This window comes from Topomyia yanbarensis, chromosome 3 (assembly GCF_030247195.1).
Source record: "Topomyia yanbarensis strain Yona2022 chromosome 3, ASM3024719v1, whole genome shotgun sequence".
NCBI lineage: Eukaryota > Metazoa > Arthropoda > Insecta > Diptera > Culicidae > Topomyia > Topomyia yanbarensis.
This window is the reverse complement of record NC_080672.1, coordinates 386,540,361-386,561,846: the sequence shown is the minus strand read 5'-3', so window position 1 is coordinate 386,561,846 and position 21,486 is coordinate 386,540,361. Positions and strand designations below refer to the sequence as shown.

Here is a 21,486-nt window from a genome sequence, read left to right as displayed (position 1 = left end):
CCAGCCTGCCTAGTCCTAGTTTTCCGGTCTAAGTTTATAACTATCCTTCTTTCAATTTCATTGCTTTCGTTTCTCTTAGTCACAAATTTGCCGAAAATAGCCAGCAAAATCGATACAGTAGAACCTTGCGGCAATTAAAACATAGTAACACAGCTGATACTTGGAGAAACTTCTTCACGGGTACTCCTAACGATGTTCTAGTGATTGGGATGAGGGTCGAAAGATCTATTCCTTCTTACTTGACAATAAAACTTAAAACTCACGGAACTACAACTAAACAAACTACACTATGCACCCATGAGTGGCAAACTCCCACGTGTAACTACTGTAATCAGACAGCACAACATTCACAACCTTGCGCGGAACAAGCAACGGAAAATGCATCTCAACCGATTACCAACTCATTTACGGCAAGCAAAACCCAAAACAGAGTTATCAATACCACAACGGTGGTAAAATTTGTGGCAGCTGTTCAGAGCATAATCAAAACTGCGAAAGAAGCATTCAGCACCCCAACATAAGCCACATCGCCAAGAAAGATCATAACAATGATGATAGATTTACACAGGTCAATCGTAAGTGCAAGAGGTAGGGAAGAACATCTGATCGCGGGTGCCAAGACAGCTTCAACGATGATGACCTGACGTGAAAAACAAGAGACAAGGTCTCTGCTCGCAATGAAAAATTGCGCAGACGAGATCCGACGGAAAATTGATAATATTTTAATATGTTTGCCTGTCTCATATAGAAAAGTTATGCAATCACTTTGAAAACCCCCTGCCAAACCTCGGCCCGGAGGGCCGTGTGTTATTTTTTCATTCGACTCATTTCGTCGAGATCGGAAAAAGTCTGCACGTGAGTGTATCTGATAGAATGGGACACTAGAGTGCCCAGAAAAATAATGAATTTTTGAAAACTCACTCGGCCCACCCCTGAGTCGATTCCTAGTCCCACCAGGAGTACTTGCTCCAAATTTGAAGCAAATCGGACAAGTCTAGCTACCGGACCAAGGTGCCTGAAGTTTGTATGAGATTTTTCCACGATTTACATGGAGAAAACCCATTAGCTCGCATTTTCACCGCTAGATGGCACTGTATGCATCGTATTATCACTGTAAGTGAAAATAAGAAAGATAATTTAATTGTCTACAACTTTGTCGAAGACTACTAGTCAATCCGGCTTTGTTGAAAGAAGTTATTAAACTATTAGTGAAGTGATGTCTGAGTCAGTTTTGCATGGGGCCTAGCAGTACGTGGTAGTATATCAGTACTAGGTTCTAACAAACTAAACATTTTTGTGGAATAATGGTTAGATTTAGCTGAATAGTATGTTCGGAAGAATTGCAGTACATAATACGAGTTATGTTTTGGCTAGAAAATTTTAGTTCGACCTGTGACCGCATAGATGGCGCCAACACTAACTTTTCAATGGAGAGAGATAGAATATCGAGATGTTTGGCAAAATTACTGAAAAAATCTTGTTCTACAACTTTGTAGAAGACACCTAATTTCTATCTCTCTCCGTTGAAAAGTTAGTGTTGGCGCCATCTATGCGGTCACAGCTGGAACTAAAGTTTTCTAACCAAAACATAACTCGTATTATATATTACAATTCTTCCGAACACACTAGTGAGCTAAATCTAACCATTATTCCATAAAAATGTTTAGTTTGTTAGAACCTAGTACTGATACACTACCATGCACTGCTAGGCCCCATGCAAAACTGACTCAGACATCACTTTGTTATAAGTTTAATAACTTTTCTTGTTCGAGTCGGATCGCTTTGCAGTCTTCAACAAAGTTGTAGATAATAAAATTATTCTCTTAAGTTTCACTTTTGGTGATAATCTGATGTATACAGTGCCCCCTAGCGGTGAAAATGTTCGCAAGTGGGTTTTCTCCATGTAAATTGTCGAAAAATCCCATACAAACTTCAAGCACGTTGGTCCGGTAGCTAGACTTGTTCGATTTGGCTCAAATTTGGAGCAGACACTCCTGGTGGGACTAGGAATCGACTCAGGGGTGGGCCGATGGGGGTCATTTTTTTCTGTCACTCTAGTGGGACACGGTTGCATGAAAAAAATAAAATTTTGCTCTGAGTAACTTTTTGGGTCTCATTTAGCTCCCAGAACAACTCTGCAAATTTTAAGCTCGATCGGTGAAACTATATTTTTGCGCCCACGGTTTAAAGTTTACATGGGATTTCGTATGGGGAAATCGTCTTTTACAAAATAATTCTACCAAAGGTCGCCTATTACATCCCAAAATTAAACAGATGTTTGATTTCTACAGGAAATTTGTCCAGGAAATAAAAGACTGCAAAACAATCTGATGCTTGTGGGAAAACTTATTAAACAAAAACCAATTGATGCCCTGAAGATTGATGAAAATTCCACTTTTTATAGCATCACTGCTGCTGACGGTCAAATTATATTCAAACATTTTTAACTTTATCTTATTATGTACAAAAGAAACCTCAATTTGTGACTCAAAATTCTTGTGAATTGGCCAAACAGTACAGATAATTGATTTAGACACATTAAAAGAAGATCAAGACAAAATTGCATATAATTAGACAACCAACAGCAATGGGGCTAGGAAAAAATAATGTTTTATCAATCATCAGAGCATCATAAGTGCAAGAGGCAAGCGTCAGATTATTTTGTGGTCTTCGAGACTTTGTTTATTTGTTAAATTTCCTACAAAAGCCACACAACGATATATTTTTAGAAAGCGATGGGCGAGGAATTATTTTATGAAAGTTAATTTTCCTAGGTAAGGTTGTTCGGCATGCAGTCTTTAAAGTAATCTGGACAGATGTTCTCTTTCTCTCCAACGTTTCGACAATGTATTTTTGTCTTCCTCAGGTAATGTAATGGTTTTCTGTCTGTTTGTCTGTGGTCCTTTTGTGAATGTATCTAAATGTTCTTTTTGTTGGTCTCTGTGGCACATCTTATTGGTTGTTGTATTTTTGTCTAAACCATATAAATTTACAGCGCATCATCAAAACTATACTATCGGTCTGAACGTCAACAATGGTTAATTTTCCTATACAAAATCCCAAACAGTTGGCGCATAAAAATAGTTTCAGATAAAGATATAGACTTTTGTCCCACTCTACTTTCTATGTGTGTATGTATAAGGTTTGAAAAGCTTCAAAAGCCTGGCCTGTAGTGTACTGGCACTGTGTGGAACTCGCGACTTACGTTCGTGCCTAATCACTAAAAACACTCCTTACTCTTTTTTGGTGCTTTCGACGCCTCTCTTTCTTATGCTCTATCTCGGAGCCCCACTTGGTTCATGAAATGGCTCGACCTTTGAGCTTCGATTTAACTCTCGACTCTTCTCTTGCTTCTTGTCTCCATCTAGCCTACCCCCCTGAGCCGTTTAGATGCTGATTCCATGAGCCATTTAGCACCTGTTTCCGTGAGTCATTCAGCTCCCGGCTTTATCACAATCCACTCGGATAGCGACGGTGAACTCACCCTACTCCGACCGATAGTTCCCTGCCGGAGGAATTTCTCCCGACCGGTGTCCGCTTCCTTGAGCCATTTAGCTCCCTTTAGCTTTATCGAGATCGACTCCGACATTATCCTATTCCGACTGATAGTTTCCTGGCAACGGAATTTCTCTCGGTACCGGTGTTAGATTTGTGAGCCAATTAGCTCCCATTTTCGTCACGATTCTGTCGGAAAGTACACAACGGCGAATCTACCCTACCGCGAATTCCCCACCTGAGGAATTCCACAAAGGTCCGTCCGAAAATCTCTAAAATCGTGACCGACCATCTTAGATTCCGATAAAACTTTACAGGTTCAACCGGCATGGAAGACTAAACATTTCCCACAGTCAATAAGATTATTTTGACCTAAGCGTAATTTTTTAAAAGAGCGTAAACGTTTCTACGTGCAATAATTTCAATTTTTTTTGTTCGATTACACTATTTAATACAGTAAAACTATCTGAGAACGAGTTACAGGTAATGAACACGCAGATGTGTTTTGTGTTGGTTTTGGCATTTCTTGATTTCAATCTCATTATTGGTTAAATTAACAGTATTATTGTTGAATTAATTGCACACTGTATTATTGATTCTGTGACGAAACACAATAAATTCAATATTGTAATCTTGTTGAAACAACAATAATTTTATAGAATTGATTATATATGGTTACTGATTGTTATTTTTCTTTTGTTAACAAAAGTAAAACAAATTAATAGAATTAGCAACTATTCATTTATTTTTTCTCACATAATTCATTGAAAATTCCTAACCGATTTGCGAATGGCTTGACCTGGATAAGAAATTGAGAGAATTCCGAAACATATATCGGATAGATTTAACTGGGTTACAGTACTGAACATTATTCGTGCCATTTCAAATTTCTTTGTAAATTTTACCTTTGACTGATTAGTAAACAATCCATGCAGTTGTACTCTGATCTCTCTTCAAATGTCGAATGAATCTTTCGCCTTTTACTAAAGATTTCCGTGGAGAGGGATACTCAAATGAGTTTAAAATAAATTTTTATTTTACTCGATTAAAAAGACCATTACAAAATACCTTGGACAATTTGTCTGCTTGGGCTCTTCAGCTGGGTATTGAGTTCTCCACGGAGAAAACTGAGTTGGTTGTTTTTTCTAGGAAGCGTGAGCCGGCGCAACTCCAGCTTCTATTAATGGGTGCAACGATCAACCAGGTTTTCACATTTAAATATCTCGGGGTCTGGTTCGACTCTAAAGGTACCTGGGGATGTCACATTAGGTATCTGAAACAGAAATGCCAACAAAGGATCAATTTTCTCCGAACAATAACTGGAACATGGTGGGGTGCTCACCCAGGAGACCTGATCAGGTTGTACCAAACAACGATATTGTCGGTGATGGAGTACGGGTGTTTCTGTTTCCGCTCCGCTGCGAACATACACTTCATCAAACTGGAGAGAATCCAGTATCGTTGCTTGCGCATTGCCTTGGGATGCATGCACTCGACCCATACGATGAGTCTCGAAGTGATGGCGGGCGTTCTTCCGCTAAAAAATCGATTTTGGGAACTCTCATATCGATTGCTCATCCGATGCGACATTCTGAACCCGTTGGTGATTGAAAACTTCGAGAGGCTCGTCGAGCTTAATTCTCAAACCCGATTTATGGCCTTGTACTTCGACTACATGGCACAGAGCATTAACCCTTCTTCATATACTCCCAACCGTGTTCGTTTCCTAGATACTTCTGATTCTACTGTATTCTTCGACACATCCATGAAGGAAGAGATTCGTGGAATCCCGGACCATATACGCCCGCAAGTGATCCCCAATATATTTTATAATAAATTCCGAGAAGTCGACTGTGACAAAATGTTCTACACTGACGGATCAAATCTCGATGGGTCCACTGGCTTCGGTATCTTCAACAATACTATCACCGCTTCATTCAAGCTCAATGATCCCGCTTCAGTTTACGTCGCAGAGTTAGCTGCAATTCAGTACACCCTTGGGATCATCGACACTCTGCCCACAGATCACTACTTCATCATTTCGGACAGCTTCAGCTCCATCGAGGCTCTTCGTGCGATGAAGCCCAAAAAGCAATTCCCATATTTCCTGGGGAAGATACGGGAGTCCTTGTGTACGTTATCTGAAAAATCTTATCAAATTACCTTTGTTTGGGTCCCCTCTCATTGCTCTATTCCGGGCAATGAAAAGGCCGACTCATTAGCAAAGGTGGGCGCATTAAATGGTGACATATATGAAAGACCAATCTGCTTCAACGAATTTTTTAGTATTTGTCGTCAGAGGACACTCAGCAGTTGGCAAACCTCGTGGAGCAATGGTGAACTTGGACGATGGCTACATTCCATTATCCCAAAGGTATCAACGAAGCCTTGGTTCAGGGGGATGGATGTGGGTCGGGATTTTATTCGTGTAATGTCCCGACTTATGTCCAACCACTACACCTTGGATGCGCATTTGCGGCGTATTGGGCTTGCGGAGAGTAGTCTGTGCGCTTGTGACGAGGGCTATCACGACATCGAGCACGTTGTCTGGGTATGCGCCGGGTATTTGGACGCCAGGTCTCAGTTAAAGGATTCCCTTCGGGCCCGAGGTAGACCACCCAATGTCCCAGTCCGAGATATGCTGGCAAATCGTGATTTCCCCTATATGTCCCTTATTTATACTTTCATAAAAACGATAAATATCCCAATTTAGCCCCTCTCTTTTTATTTCTCGTTTTAGAAGTTTTCTCCTGCCTTTTGGGACCGATCAGCTCCAGACTGCAACTATGTAACCGCCGTCGCACTTACCACTACGGAAACTGAAGCGAGAGCGACTCGAGGTCCGATGACTTTTGAAGGATTCCCCGCGGGTCCGAAGAATACCATCCGCCAATCCGACCTACTAGACTGAGGCGCTAATTTGTCTCGCTGATCTCCCGTTTGCCCGAAAGTTGCAAGTTTTGCTCTTCTCTCCCGGTCACCATCTACGCTTTCTCTCCCCTGTCCTTGATACAACTGCTTCTACAGCCCCCTCTGAATATCTTGACCAAGTATAAGTCTCCGCTAAAAAAGTTCAAATTTGTATTCTGTATTCCTAGTTTTAAGATAGTTGTAATTTTACCTCTTTGTTAAAACTATTGTCCCCCATCTTGTAAATAGAATTGTATCCCTAGTTTTAAAACACCGGTGAATTTTCTCATAAACATTTGTTCCCCCTTTTGTGTACCAAACTATATTGTTAGTTTTAAGATAACTGTAAATATTTCCTAAAAAACTATTACTATTGAATTCCTTGTTTTAAAATTTTTCATAAAAAAAAATCTTTTGCTCCCTCTCTTGTATATAGAATCTTATTTCTAGTCTTAAGATAGCTGTAAAATTTTTCTTTTAAAAAAAATATTTCGCCATTGTAACCTCCTAGTTTTAAAATATCCAAAATGTAAAAACAAAAGAATTTGGCACCGCCAAGCTAACGCATTTGTGCCTATCAAATAAACGAAATGAACAAAAAAAAAAAAAAATCCATGCAGTCGACGATAAAATGCTTTACAGCTCTCTTGTGAGGAACGTGGACTATTGGTACCATTGGAGTAGAGCTATTCCCTTGCCGGATGAACTCAATTAATATGCTGCTGTGCCACGGTCTAGTGGAGCCTGCGGATGCTGTGTGCAATCAAAATCCGCCACAGGAGGAAAACCATTTTTTAATAAGACTTGTTTAAAGTGGTTTTTAAGTAATCTACATTTTTATACTCACGAATAAAGAATCCAATTGTGTCCACTCTCAACCCAAATGAAAGGTGAGCAAACACCAATTCATCGTCTTTAAGTTATTTAACGTTTAGCTCAGGTTTCTTCTTTGCCGAAATCATTTTGAGATTTTGCAATTTGTCAAAATGGCGGGTTCTCATGCGCGCGATTTACATAAAAAAATATAATACACGTTCATTCGTTAATATGCTAAACCAAAGTAAGGTAAAATATTGTTGAAATAAAAATAATATTTTTAGTTCAACAAGAAAGCAATGTTATTACAACAATATTATTTTTTAATTCAACAACAAGTTGTCTATTGAAATCAAATATTTTATTTTAATTCAATAATAGGTGATCGATTGAATTCAAAAATATTTTTATTGGTTTGATCATTCAAAATTTCGCTGCGTGAATACTTCTGCACGAAAAAAATATACACTGAAAAAAATGTTGTGTCATTTTTCACAAAAACAAAAATTTATTATAAAAATTAAAATTACAAAAAAACCCATTTTTCCTATTTTTTATATTTTGTCAACAAAAATCTTTTCAGAAGTTATTCGCGTTTCTCCATCGACAACAATTAGTTTTTCGTAAGGCCCGTAACATTTCCTATAACTTTTCCATTGACATCAAGGCGATCTTGTAAACCGTTTGAAAGCTATACAAAAACAATCAAAATATGATTCAACCATAGGATCTGATGATTAAACTATAAACTATCGCATTCTGGAAGATATTCGTTAAATGCATTTTGATTTAAAATGATACTTAGAATTATATTCTGTAAAAAAATTACAGTTTTGTATGTCAATTAGTATGAAATTTAAAAACATGTATAAAGTTATTGTTAGAAAAGCTTTTTTGCTGATAATTTCTCCATCATGAAATTACATTCAAAATGTTTCTTTTCTCTTTAGATTTTTGTTGACAAAATATAAAAATTAGAAAAAATGGGTTTTTTTGCAATTTGAATTTTTACCATAAATTTTTGTTTTTGTGAAAAATGACACAACATTTTTTTCAGTGTATATTTTTTTCGTGCAGAAGTATTCATTACCAGTATTTCGTTCTCAGATAGTTTTACTGTATTGAATAGTGTAATCGAACAAAAAAAAATTGAAATTATTGAACGTACAAACGTCTACGCCCTTTTGAAAAATTGCTTTTGTATCAGAATATTGAAATTGCCAGAAAAAATCATGGAGATTTATAAACCGAACAAAAATCGTTCGAATCGACGATAGTCATATTTTGCGATCGGCCGGCTTCTCATGGAATCCCTCACCTGTAGATTTCTCCCGATAGCGATTTTGGTTTCCGTCAGCCATTTAGCTCCCCGCTTCATCCCGATCTAGTCCCCGCCGGTGGACCTAGCCTACTCAACGTTCCAGCCAGTAGGTACTGAACTCCATCCAGCGATTCCGGGTGGAGTGTAGCTTCTGGTTTACTACTAGCTGTTCTACGCGGTCTACTCGGTCTAATCCCCGGCGGTGAATCTAGCCTACTCGCGAGCAACCCGGTAGAGTGTCAAAGGTCGGGTCCGGCGATTCCGATGAAGCCTGACGCTCAGTTCGCTGGCGCTCCGACGACCAGAACCCGGTGCTACGTTGCGTACTACTCAACGGGTCCCTGGCGGTGGCCTAGTCTACACCATCTGAGAGTTCTCCGGCGCACAGTGGCGTAACTATATCAAATCCACGGCCAAAATTATTTCACATGTTTTTAAGCTTTTTTATACGATAACAAGTGATGAAAAATGTTTTTTTATGGTTTTAGACAATTTATGACCAAAATATGAAAATATTAACCCTCTAGTGCCCAATTTTTTTTTGCTTGAAAAACTTTTGATGAGAAAAACGAAAATAATGTTGAAAATTCTTGGAAGTAATGGGTGTTTCATTAAGGCCTTAAAATAAGTAGGCCGCCTAGAGGCGGTGTTGGGCACCTGGGCGAATAAAAAACAAAAACTTTTTGCCTTTCTCATATAAAGAAAGGCTATGCAATCACTGTAAAAATCGACTTTTTAACCGAGGCCCGGAGGGCCGAGTGTCATACACCATTCGATTCAGTTCGTCGAGATCGGCAAATGTCTGTGTGTGTGTATGTATGTGTGTGTGTATGTGTGGGTGTATGTGTGTGTGTCATTTAAACTCACACAATTTTCTCAGAGATGGCTGAACCGATTTTCGCAAACTTAGTTTCATCTGAAAGGTATAACGCTCCCATAAGCTGCTATTGAATTTTTAGTTGATCCGACTTCCGGTTCCGGAGTTACGGGTTGAAGAGTGCGGTCACACAGCAAATTCCCATATAAACTGGTACCACCATGATGTTCAAATGATGTAAAACATATTAAAATTGATGTAACATTACTCTAGTTTGCGGGTCTGGATCACTAATGATCAATCAAAGCAGCTTTGACCACATTGGCCACCTATGACAGTTCATTACGCCCCCGGGGAACCCGCCAAGTTCCTAAGCTAATATCACACCCATTCCCCAACGAATTCTCTACCGATTTTTACAAACTTGATTTCAAATGAAAGATACAGTAATACCATTGACTGCTGCTGAATTTCATTGGGTTCTGACTCTTGCTTCCGGAGTTACAGGGGTGTTAGTAAGGATACACTGGAATTTCCCATATAAATCGATACAATCGTAATACCTCAGAGACTAAAAACTATTGAAATGATCACCAAATTACTTCTAATCGCAGATCTAGATCACTGATTGCCAATCAAACATTCTTTGAATATATTGTCCACTATCGACGATTCCGGAAGTCCGGAATTCCGGGAATATTCCACAAATAAAGTCACATCGGTTCTTCGGTGATGACTGAACCGATTTTCTCAAACCAAGTTTCAAATGGAAGGCAAAATATGCAGCTGAGTATTGCATCGCCGCCCCTCCCCCTCCCCCCTTGTCCCTACACCTCACTCCTTCATCACTCCTCTCCCCTTGGACCACCTTCACGCACGCATTTCCTTCATCCACCCCGTATACCGAAATAAGATGAAGGATTTCTGACGCATCCTCCACTCCCACTCTACTAACCCCCCATTCCCTCCACTTTCAAACCCATTCCACCAACATTTCAAAATATAATCACATGAAGATAACATTGAACTCATGCTGATTAAGCTAATTAAATACTATTCTTTTGCCTTTCTCATATAGAAAGGTTACGCAATTGCTCCAAAAACCGACTTTCTAACCGAGGCCCGGAGGGCCGAGTCTCATATAACATTCGACTCAGTTCGCCGAGATCGCAAAATATCTGTGTGTATTTATGTGTGTGTGTATGTATGTCTGTTTGTATGTATGTGTGTGTATGTGTGGATTTGTTAACAAAATGTCCATATCGGTTTCTCGGAGATGGCTGAACCGATTTTTACAAACTAAGATTCAAATGAAAGGTATAATATTCCCATAGGTTGCTATTGAATTTCATTTTCAACCGACATCTTGTTTCGGATTAAGAGTTGAAGAGTATGTATACAAAATGTGTTGATTTGTCCACATCGGTTTCTCGGAATTTTCTGAACCGATTTTGACAAACTTGATTTTAAATGAAAGGTCCGTCAGCTGCTGTTGAATTTTGTGTGGATCCGAGTTCTGGTTCCTGAATTACAAGGTGATACGTACGATCACGCAGCAAAGCCCGATTCTAACGAATTCTGCGATGAATGTAAAAAGGTGAATTTTTCCAAAATGTAAACACAACTGTTGAATTTGTAGATCTAGGTCACCAACAGTCATTCAAAGTCTCTTTGGCCACACTGGCCACCATCGACAGATCCGGAAGCATCCAAATTCAGAATAACGGTTATATTGGTTTCTCGAAAATGGCTAGACCGATTTGATCAACTTAGTCTCAAATGAAAGGTGTTGCGTCCCCAGAAACTGATATTAAATTCCATCTCCATCCGACTTCCGGCTCCGGAGTTACGGGTTGTGGAGTGCGATCACATAGAAAACTCCGATTCAAACCGATACCGCGATGAATGCAAAAAGGTGCTCTTATATATACTTACCAAGTGTAATAAGAATGAAAGACATTTCCATAATGTTATATTGTACGAACCAGCTATTAAATCATAGTTTGGGGAAATGAGAAAGGCACAATTGCATCTCTAGGTGGATTAAAACAGGTTTTTTTTCTTCTAGTTACTTCAACATAAGCGAATACAGATGGTTTCTTATATTTTGGACTCCATCAGAACGCAAAATACCTAAACTGTAAGGAGTATTGCTTTGGTTGTTTAATTATTGACTTCTAATTTATAGTAGGGGAGTCCAGGGTCTGCTGGCGATGGTTTCACTTATCATGTTTTATGTTTTTCATTTAAGAAAATCGTGTAAAAGTGAATGCGTTGCATAAAAGAGCGGACTGTTGTCTGCATTACAGAATTTTAAATATGTGACGCGGAAATCTCGCCAATTTACGACTATATGCACAATGATGCCACCTGGTCACTTTTGATGATAAAGTATGAATCGCGTGAGATGTTTTTTGAATAAAACTGCAAATCAATGCTACTTGTTATTATTTTTCAGCCTCAATGCTCCTGCATTTGAATTTCGGCGCACAATTTGTATTCAAAAGCTAAATTTTCGAAATTTTTCAGATGAAGTTCCGAAGTAAACAAACAAAAAAAAACAAATTTTACTTGTGGTTACGTATATTACATATACGGCCAAAGAAAGTTCTTTTCGCGCTATCGAAAAATCTAGTCATTCGTGGAATAGCTTTGAACTCACCCTAAATAACAAAAATGCTGAAATTTAAGAATGTTACCTAGGGTAATGAGCCTATTTTCGTCATAACCATGTAAAACTGTTGGTTAGAGCGGCGTTAGCCATCTTTGTTCAACGTATTGGTTCAAATGGCGATTTTTGATACCATAATGGATCATAAGAAGAAAGCAAAGATATCAATATCAGCCAATTCATACGCATTGCATCAATTGTATTCCGAGTAATTAATGAAATTGTGAAGCACCCTTCCTAATACGACTAAAGTAGGCTCTTCACTCTAATACGCTCGAAAACTCAATATCACTTACAACGTGTACGAAACAGAATTTAATGGAACATAAAAACATTGGAGAATGGAGTTAACAGTACTTGAAGTGCAGAATTAGAGACCCCGTCGTATGTCTAATACAAAAGGAGAAAAAAAGATTCTACCAACTAGCCCGAGACTCCCCTAAATATTATTAAATGATAAGAATATACATATTCTAACTGCAACATTCACCTAAAGTTTTTAAAACATAAGGTTTTTCAGCTAAAATTGTTATCGATCTGGACTATCTGAAGTTGCACAGGGAATAAGTAGATAATTATGCTTGGGAGTAGCGAAACATCTTTCAATGTGCAACTCCTGGTAATCCTAAATTGTTTATTGTATACCGGCGCTGGCCAGGTCCTATCGTAGATCGCGGAAGGAAAGTGAAGGAATGGTTAATCCGATACTTGCTTTTGCTAGAGGCCGCACTACTGCGCACTCCACAAGTATCACGGGAGGAGGATATTTGTTAGTAAGTATAGAAGTTGGATACTACTTCTTCTTTACCGACGCCAGAGAGGAGACTTCACTTCTGAACTAGATATCGATCCATCAACTCATGGACCGTGGACCAACCACTTTACTTCTCTTCCGAAGGAATACGTCATCACAGATTTTTTTCACCTCAGAGAAAATCTACACGACCTTGGCTGGAATTGAACCCACGCCAACTGGAATGAGTTGCGGTCACGCTTACCACTCAACCACCGGCGCCGTCTCAAATTATTCTTTTCATATAAGATCTTTTAAATAGCCCCAATACTGATTTTTTTTATTGTATTCTCCTAAATTTGAGCAAAAAACACGACATTTTCAAACAGCTGTAAAAAACTGAATGGGATTATTTGGGAATGTTTTCTTCGTGGAACAGTGAGAGAACACTGCAAATAATCTTCTCCTTTTAACAGATTTACCCGACATTGCCCGACAAGGTACTTTTTTACTCTAACGAATATGTGGAAAATTGATAAAAGTGAGCACTTTTATAAAACCTACCCAAAAATGTCAAAGAAAAGCTAAAATTGACCCCAATTGATTGTAGTTTCTGGAGAAAGCTATGAAAAGCACGAATTTGATTTATATATTGACTTTGGGTAATTAGTTTCTGAGCAATCTGAAAAATTTAGGGATAATTGCTTTCAAGTTAATAAAATGTGTAAAATAATCACTGAATCACAAATCATTGCATACAAAAATTATGAAACGAAAACGCTTTTTTTTAATAGCCTCTTACCCCCACACCAATAAGCTCACAAACGGAAGCCCCTGGTAGTGGACACATCAGTTCTCAGCGTACAAAAAAAAGGTCAGCACAACAAAACAAAGTTACGAATCGCGGAAACGCTGAGAACGAAAAAAAAACAATACGAGACCGACAAAACACAAAATTTGACAAGAAGCTACGGCGTGTACCCAGCGGAAAAAAATCCTTTTAAGGGTCCCATCGTAGCTTTGCAGGAAGCTTATAATAATTTAAATTTATTCATTACTTATTGCTAGAAAAAATGCATTTATCAATTGTTTTTATTAAAAAAATGTTAACCAATTATAACTAAAGGAATAAGCTCGATTGGTGGTGAACGAAGTTTATATTAAAAATTCTCCTATTTTATTTTTTAAAATTAGTTTAAATTTTTCTTGGAAACGAGTGCGACATGTTATTTGCTTTAAATCAGTAGGAAGCTGGTTGAATAACTTAGGTCCGATGAAAGAAATGCGTCTTTGACCAAGGTTCGTGGATACTCTGGAGTATAATAAATGATTGGCTTGTCTAGTGCTGTGAGCTCGAATGCCTGTTGTAAATTCTAGATTATTATGAGCAATAGTATTATGCAAAGCATTGTGGATGTATATTATTGTTTGGTAGTTAGTCAACCCAAGCAAAGGTAAAATGTTATGGGCATTATTATTGTATAACAAAATAGTAAATTGGTTTTTTATAAATAATTTTAAGACATCTGTTTTGAAGCGTTTGTAGCTTTTTCAGATTCGAGATACTGGCACGGCCCCACACAGATACAAGGTAGTTCAGCAATGAGTGGATGTGCGCATAATAAAATTTTAGAAGTACATGCTGGGGAACAAAAGAGCATACCTTACGCATAGCCCCACATAACGATGCAACTTTTCTCTCTATAGATGTTATATGCTCAATCCAGGAGTCGTACTTGACGGAGGTGAGAATCTGAGAATCACTTTAGAATTTCTTTTTAAGCAAAACGTTAGAGTATGTTTCGAAGAACAATTTAAACTGAAAATATGGACAAATAAACAAAAACATTTTTTTTTCTATTTTGGCCAGGATTTGAAGTTAGTTACGCCTCTGTGCGTAATCGTTACCAAGGCGCAGTAGCGATTACCCCTTCTCTTTTGCTTCGATTCATTATCCGCGCTCGAGATAAGTATGCGGATGGCGTCCACCGTCGAAATCCTTTTCCGGAACTCGAACTTCCTTTGCGATAGTTCGTTTTGACTTTCAACATAGTTCGTCGGCCTGTTGAAGACGACCCTTTCCAGTAGTTTACTAAGAGTATCGGGCAGGCATATAGGTCGATACGATGCTGGATCTGTCAACAGCTGTTACGGCATTTAATTAGCAAGGGACTGGAAGGTGAAGTATATTTTTAAATATTAAGAGCCATAGTACTCAAGGGAGAGTAAGGAGTTGAAGGGAGAAAGTTTAGAAAAGCGTGGAAGGATCATATATGCAAGCTTATAGCTTACCGGTGACTTAACTTTTTGTCTGCTACCGTAGGAGTCAAGATCTTTTGGAATTAGAAATGCGAATCACACAGAAGGCAAAGAATTCTTCACATTCCCTTTCGATCATGTCTATGTGAGCCTGCCTAGTCCTAGTTTTCCGTTCTAAGTTTATAACTGATTCACTCTAGAATACCTATCCGTCTTTCAATTTCATTGCTTTCGTTTCTCTTAGTCTTAAATTTGCCGAAAATAGCCAACAAAATCGACACAGTATCTTCATCGTTGTTGGCCTCTCCTCGCATTTTTGTACGCAGGGCATTTGAAGCCGCCCGTCGTGTGGTCATTTCCGACCTCCGGTTTGCATATTATGCACCTTGGTTCCTTCGTGCAGTTTCGAGCAACGTGCTCCTTTTCTCCGCATTTTCTACACAGTGCAGACCTGTCCTCGCCTGATGTGCAAACTCCAAGAACCTGAAGCATCGCTCCATCTGCTTGGTAACTGGCGGAACGACTCTCAAAGAGCACATCGACCATCCGACTTTTATATTGCCGGTCTCCGCCAGTTGGATGACAATCGCCGGATACGGTTTCCAAATCCGGATAGTCACTCTTCGGCTTTTTTGGGTCCTCTTGCTCTACCGGCGTGTCCCTCTCTCTTTTCTTCGAACGAGTATTGTGGTGACTCTTCGGTGTCACCTCAGTTTCTGCCGTCGCATGTTCTGTGGCTTCCATCAGAGTTTTTTCGGCTGATACAGTTCCCGTAACAGCTTAGCTCGCATTCAGCAGCTGTTACGGCCGATTTGATACTCGTCACTAGCTGCTTGACTTTGATGTTGTGCTTATCCCTCACGAACTCATAGAGCTCGTTGACCTTTTTTCCTCACCTCCGTCAAGTACGACTTCCCAAGATGTGAGTTATTCTGGGTGGTGTCGCTACCTGAACTCGGGGTGAACACTGGATTCGGTAACCCCGTCTCACGTTGGTTTCCTCGTGGCTGACTCTGTACCAATCCGCTGCTGGTGCTCGCTGCGGCTATCAGTGGCGTAACCGGTGATCTTTGCAGCTTACCGCTTCTTGCAAACGCAATCGCGTCCTCCTCATTTGATATGTGTGTATGTGTCAAAAATGTCGCTCAGTTTTCTCAGAGATGGCTGAACCGATTTACCCAAACCTAGTCTCAAATGAAAGGTACAACTTTCCCATCGGCTGTTATTGAATTTTGTGTGGATTCGAATTCCTGTTCCGGAGTTACGGGTTTAAGAGTGCGACCACGTAGAAATTTACCATATAAATATATATTTTTAAAATGGGTACAAAATTACAGTCTAGATCACCAATGCCAACCCAAAGTCGCTTTGAGATTGACCACCTACGATGTTTTGGAGTTGATAGAAGCAGGAACTGAATATTGTTCAAAGGGGGAAGTAAAGGAACATGTAAAAATCGGATTTTTATTTTTGATGTTCAAATGTCTTTACAATGCATGAAACGTCGGGATTTTATGTAAGCATTGTCTTATGAAAAATCAACACAAATTCCTTTTCATAAGATAACCTTCGGATTTAAATAAATTCTTTCAAAATTTGCCACATTTTTTGGCTGAGTCAGAAATAAGATATAGACAATTTAATTTAGTGCAAAAATACCGTTAAATAGGAAACGGTACGACAAGTTTCGTTGTGATTTTGACCACCCACAGATACTATGCTCATATTTGGGTGATACATCTTTAAAATAGCTCGTACAACAAAAACAACACTTAAAGTGTCGATCCCAATTTTTCCATATTCCTATTATTTCTACGCCTTTGAAACGCCTAGAGCAGCATCTGGTATCCCTGTCCGCATTATAGACGCAACTAAACGGGTTAAATTAAGCGACGTTCTATTCGAAGTCTCGTTTTACTCGAACGTAAATTAATAGTACTACTGACCCACGGTTTTCTACGATACTGTTTCTTCAAAAAGGGAATTATTGTTATATGCATCAATCTGCTCGCAATCCATCGACTAATTAATACCAACCTAGTAGGTCTAAAATTGGCAAACTACCATATTCATCGAGCTCTTTTTTTCGCGTCTGGAAATCAATTGCGTCCTATTGGACGTCCTACAAATTGCGTTGCACTTCCAAATACTTCTCCAGACATCTTGCCTCGTTTCTGCAATCTGCATCAGCAGCAGCAGCCAGCCACGAAATAAACCGTCGCTTCCAGTCGTCACTCGTTCTATAGTTCCTTGATTGCATAATCGTAAAGCATTCGTTTAGAATTGTATAATACTAACACACATTTCAGCAGCAAATTGGTTCAAATCGTTTATGCAACCGACGTTGGCGACGCGGCTCCTAATGCTTCCCAAATGAATAATAACGATGCATTTTTGCCCGGCCGGGCTTCCCGCTTGCGTTTAGTCTGCACCGGGCAGTTCCAGTATTTTTAGAACGCGCCTTCCATTGCATTGTTAGGGTATCAGTAGCACACAGCAGGGGTCCATCAATTCGGCTGATGTCTGTGCTATGGCAGTGAGATTCCCCCTACGATGCGATGGGGTACGACGGTATGGTAGCGCGAGGGGGTGCATCTGTTCCATTCCCGGTGCTGATCGAACAATTCAGCTGAATATGCAACTGTTTCCTACTTGCACAGACCTACATATGCAAATACATTTGCACCGTCTCCGTTGACTGTCTGTGCAGTCTCAAAATCTTGCATATGCGGATGTTATAATATGTGCATCTGCAATCTCAGTCTTCAGAGACAGGTCTTCCAGCCGGTGGTGGATGGAGAGCATTATTCCAAGAGTGCACTCTATCGTTGCAGGACGAACACCTTTACGGCCGCTGAAAACAATAAGTCGCCCGTCGAACTTCCTTCCCTTTTGCACCAATGAACGACTGTATATTTACGGGTTTCGAATAACACTGGATCAGAAGGTATCCTGAGAACTGAATATGGAACATCTATAATAGGTACGTTTGCATTGGTAGTTACTTCACGGATGAGACAGTCGTAAACGGTTCCTAGATGGAGGGACCTATCTTGTTATTTCTTAAACCAGTATTTTGCTTCCTTCTATGGGCTTGGAGTTTTTTGCACGCTAAATTCTTCCTACTTTTAACAGTCAGGACATTTGTTCAAATAAACCAGAACTGATATTTTTAATAATCCAGCTTCGATCTGGTACATACAAGGAATGGTAGAAACGATCAATCGAAAATTACAACAATACATTAATATTGAGAATAAACGAGAGTAATTTTTTCATGTTTTACTGAATAGAAATAGTTTTATCTATTTATTTATTTATTTATTTATTTATTTATTTATTTATTTATTTATTTATTTATTTATTTATTTATTTATTTATTTATTTATTTATTTATTTATTTATTTATTTATTTATTTATTTATTTATTTATTTATTTATTTATTTATTTATTTATTTATTCTTATTTTTATCGTGACCTATGTATACAGGAAACGTTGTTAAATGGGAAAACTCAATTTATGGATACACTTCATAGATCCTGAGATCCTCAAATGCTGTATCGAGCAAATGATAGCGATCGATGTACGGTAGTAGTTTTGCTGGGTTACGTCAAGTTCTAAGTGAAATTCGGAGGAATCTTGTATCCACTGCTTCTACTCGGTTGATCCAAATGGGTGCTGAAGCTTCCAGAACAAGTGAAAAATAGAGTTCTCGCAAACAGTATGGCTTAGTTAACTCTTTGGCGATTCTTGTAATGAAGCCGAGATTTCTATTTGCCTGTGCTATAATATAAGAGTAATGCTTTTTGAATGTCAATTGTGAGCCCAGGAGTACTCCAAGTTCTCTGACACCTGCCATTCTTTCTAGCGATTCCCCGGAGCTGGTGTAGCTTCAGAGTATTGGATTTTTTTCTGTGTGTAAAAGATATTATAGAGCATTTGGATACGCTGAGAGCCAGCAAGTTACGGTGACACCAATTGCAAAAAGCATCTAAGTGTGGCTGTAGTTCCATGCAATCTTCTATTGACCGAACAATGAGAAATAGATGGAAATCACCGTCGTATATACCTGAATATATAACATAGCAAACATCATTGAAGAACAACGAGAAAAGCAATGGTTCAAGATTAATTCCTTGAGGCACTCCCGACAAGTTGATGAAGCTGCTTGAATCCTAATCTAACAGTTAGAGAGCGATTTACGAGAAATGATTTAAGCCACCCTACAAAATGTGACGAACTGCGCAGCCGCTTTAGCTTTGACAGTGATCTACACGCAATGAAGTATATATAGGTGTGGCAGAACACACTGTTTGCTAGTGTTGGCAACCAAAAATATATAAACAATCCAGAAGCACAACGGGTCGACGTCATAGCGGTCACACGATTCAATGGGAGCGGAACGACCGCTATGATGAAAGCAAGTCGATTTATACTGTGATCACTCACACCACTCATATAAGATTCATCTTACGAATACCAAAGCACCATTTTCGCCAGACCTATATATACGACATTGATCTACACGATCGAATGCAGCTTTGAGATACATGTATACATATTTCTATCAGACTTGTTATTTGCTCGCACCAGTGGCGTAGTAAGAAAATTTTTCGGGGGGGGGGGGGATATAATATTTTTTTGCATGTATATGAAAAAATGTTCAAAAACATTCTGAGCAGGAAAAAAAGTTCAAAAACCAACACCTCAGGGAACGGGTTTGGGTAGTCAAGGTATGAAAAGCTAGCTGTCGGTAAAATATAAATGCTCTTCCCCTACGAGGACAAGCTGGGCGGCAAACTTCAGACTGTCTAATTTACTGAGCCCTTTAGTTCCCTTGTGCTATTCAGTACCACTTCCTCGTTGAGCTTCCGACTGGTTCGCAAACTACTCGGTCTAGTCCCCGACGATAGATCTAGCCTACTCCGACGAAAAGTTCCCCGGCGAGAGAAGTTCGAGCCAACCAGCCAGGTGCTGCGGTCAGTTCGGCGATTCCGATAGAGTAGGGCATCCGGTTTGCTGGAGCCCCGGCGCGACTGGTGGTGTATCGTCGCGGTCTACGCGGTCTCGTTCCCGGCGGTGCATCTGACTGTAAGCTGACGGAGAGGTCCCAAACGAAAAATGTTCTCCCGATACCGATTCTTATTTGGTTTCAGTACCACAACTGCTTGAGCCCTTTGACTCCGTAACCGGTGACATTTAGCACCGCAACTCCTTTAAGCCATTTAGTTCTCTTCTTGGGCCATTTAGCACTACTTCCTTGATGGTCCATTCAGTCCTCGACTTGTTCGCGAACAACTCGGTCTAGTCCCCGACGATGGACCTGACCTACTCCGACAGAGAATTCCCCGGCGAGAGAAGTTCTCCCGAGATCGAGCCAATCAGCTAGGTGCCGAGGTCAGTTCAGCGATTCTGGTGAAGCAGGGTATTCGGTGCACTGGTGCGTTGATGACCCGCGACTAGTGATGTCTCGTTGCTGTCTACTTAGTCTAGTCCCCAGCGGTGAATCTAGCTTGCGCTGACGGAGAGTTCCCTGGCGAAAAAAGTTCTCCCAATATCGATTCATCTTTGGTTTTCGCTATTTTTCTATCGGAACAACCGGTGGGGTGTCGTGGTCGGTCTGGCGAATCCGCATGGAGCGTGACGTCCGGTTCGCTGGCGTTTCGACGACTCATATCCGATGCTCTGTTGCAGTCTATTCGACTAGTCCTCGGCGGTGGATCTAGCTTATACATGCGGAGAGTTCCATGGCGGTGATTGCTCTCCCGAAACCGTTGTTCGATGTCCATTCCGCTGTAAGACGGTCATGATAGATATCACACTGGGTTGCTGCGGACCCCCACAGATAAACATCAATTTTGTGTATTATCAATATGTTATTTTCAATTTGTTAGGAAACAAGATTTGAAATTTCAATATGCACTAGGATAATATATTTTTCTTCGCGGACTCCCAGCAATGACTTCACGGCCCTCTAGTGGCCCGCGGACCCCAGGTTGAGAATCACTGATCTACATCATATCTCTGTTTACTGCGTTCCATGTATCTACGTCGCTTGACATTATTCGGGTTGATGTCCGGTCCTCCCGTTTTAAGTAGCTCCCTGCACGTCACTTCAAACCTCGGACATTCAAAGACTTCAAACCTCGGACATTCAAAGACGCTCCAGGCACAGTGTTGAAGTTGCGTACCCACACCGATGAAGATACTCCTTAAGCAGCCGTGGCTCGGTAGGAGCTATCTCTCCGTGCTTTCTATTGACCCACGTCGACAGGTTTGTATGAGCCGGTAGGTCCACTTGCCTTTCTCCGTATTATCTCATTCCTGCTGCTACGTCACCATCGAATCGATTGTCATCATCTTCCTCCCTCACGTTTCTGACGTTTCATTGATTGTAGCACTTGATATCCTCCGTCAGGGTAATGCAGATGGGGATCATCTCGGCGTCAAGGCATACTGCCT

At 39.9% G+C, this 21,486-nt stretch overlaps 1 non-coding gene across 1 annotated transcript; it reads left to right on the top strand.

The window, feature by feature from the left end:
- The first annotated feature begins 4,432 nt into the window (after nt 1-4,432).
- Nucleotides 4,433-4,545, top strand: LOC131694348 (U5 spliceosomal RNA). The gene has a single exon (XR_009306462.1). It is a non-coding gene; the product is annotated as a U5 spliceosomal RNA (small nuclear RNA).
- The last annotated feature ends 16,941 nt before the right edge of the window (nt 4,546-21,486 follow it).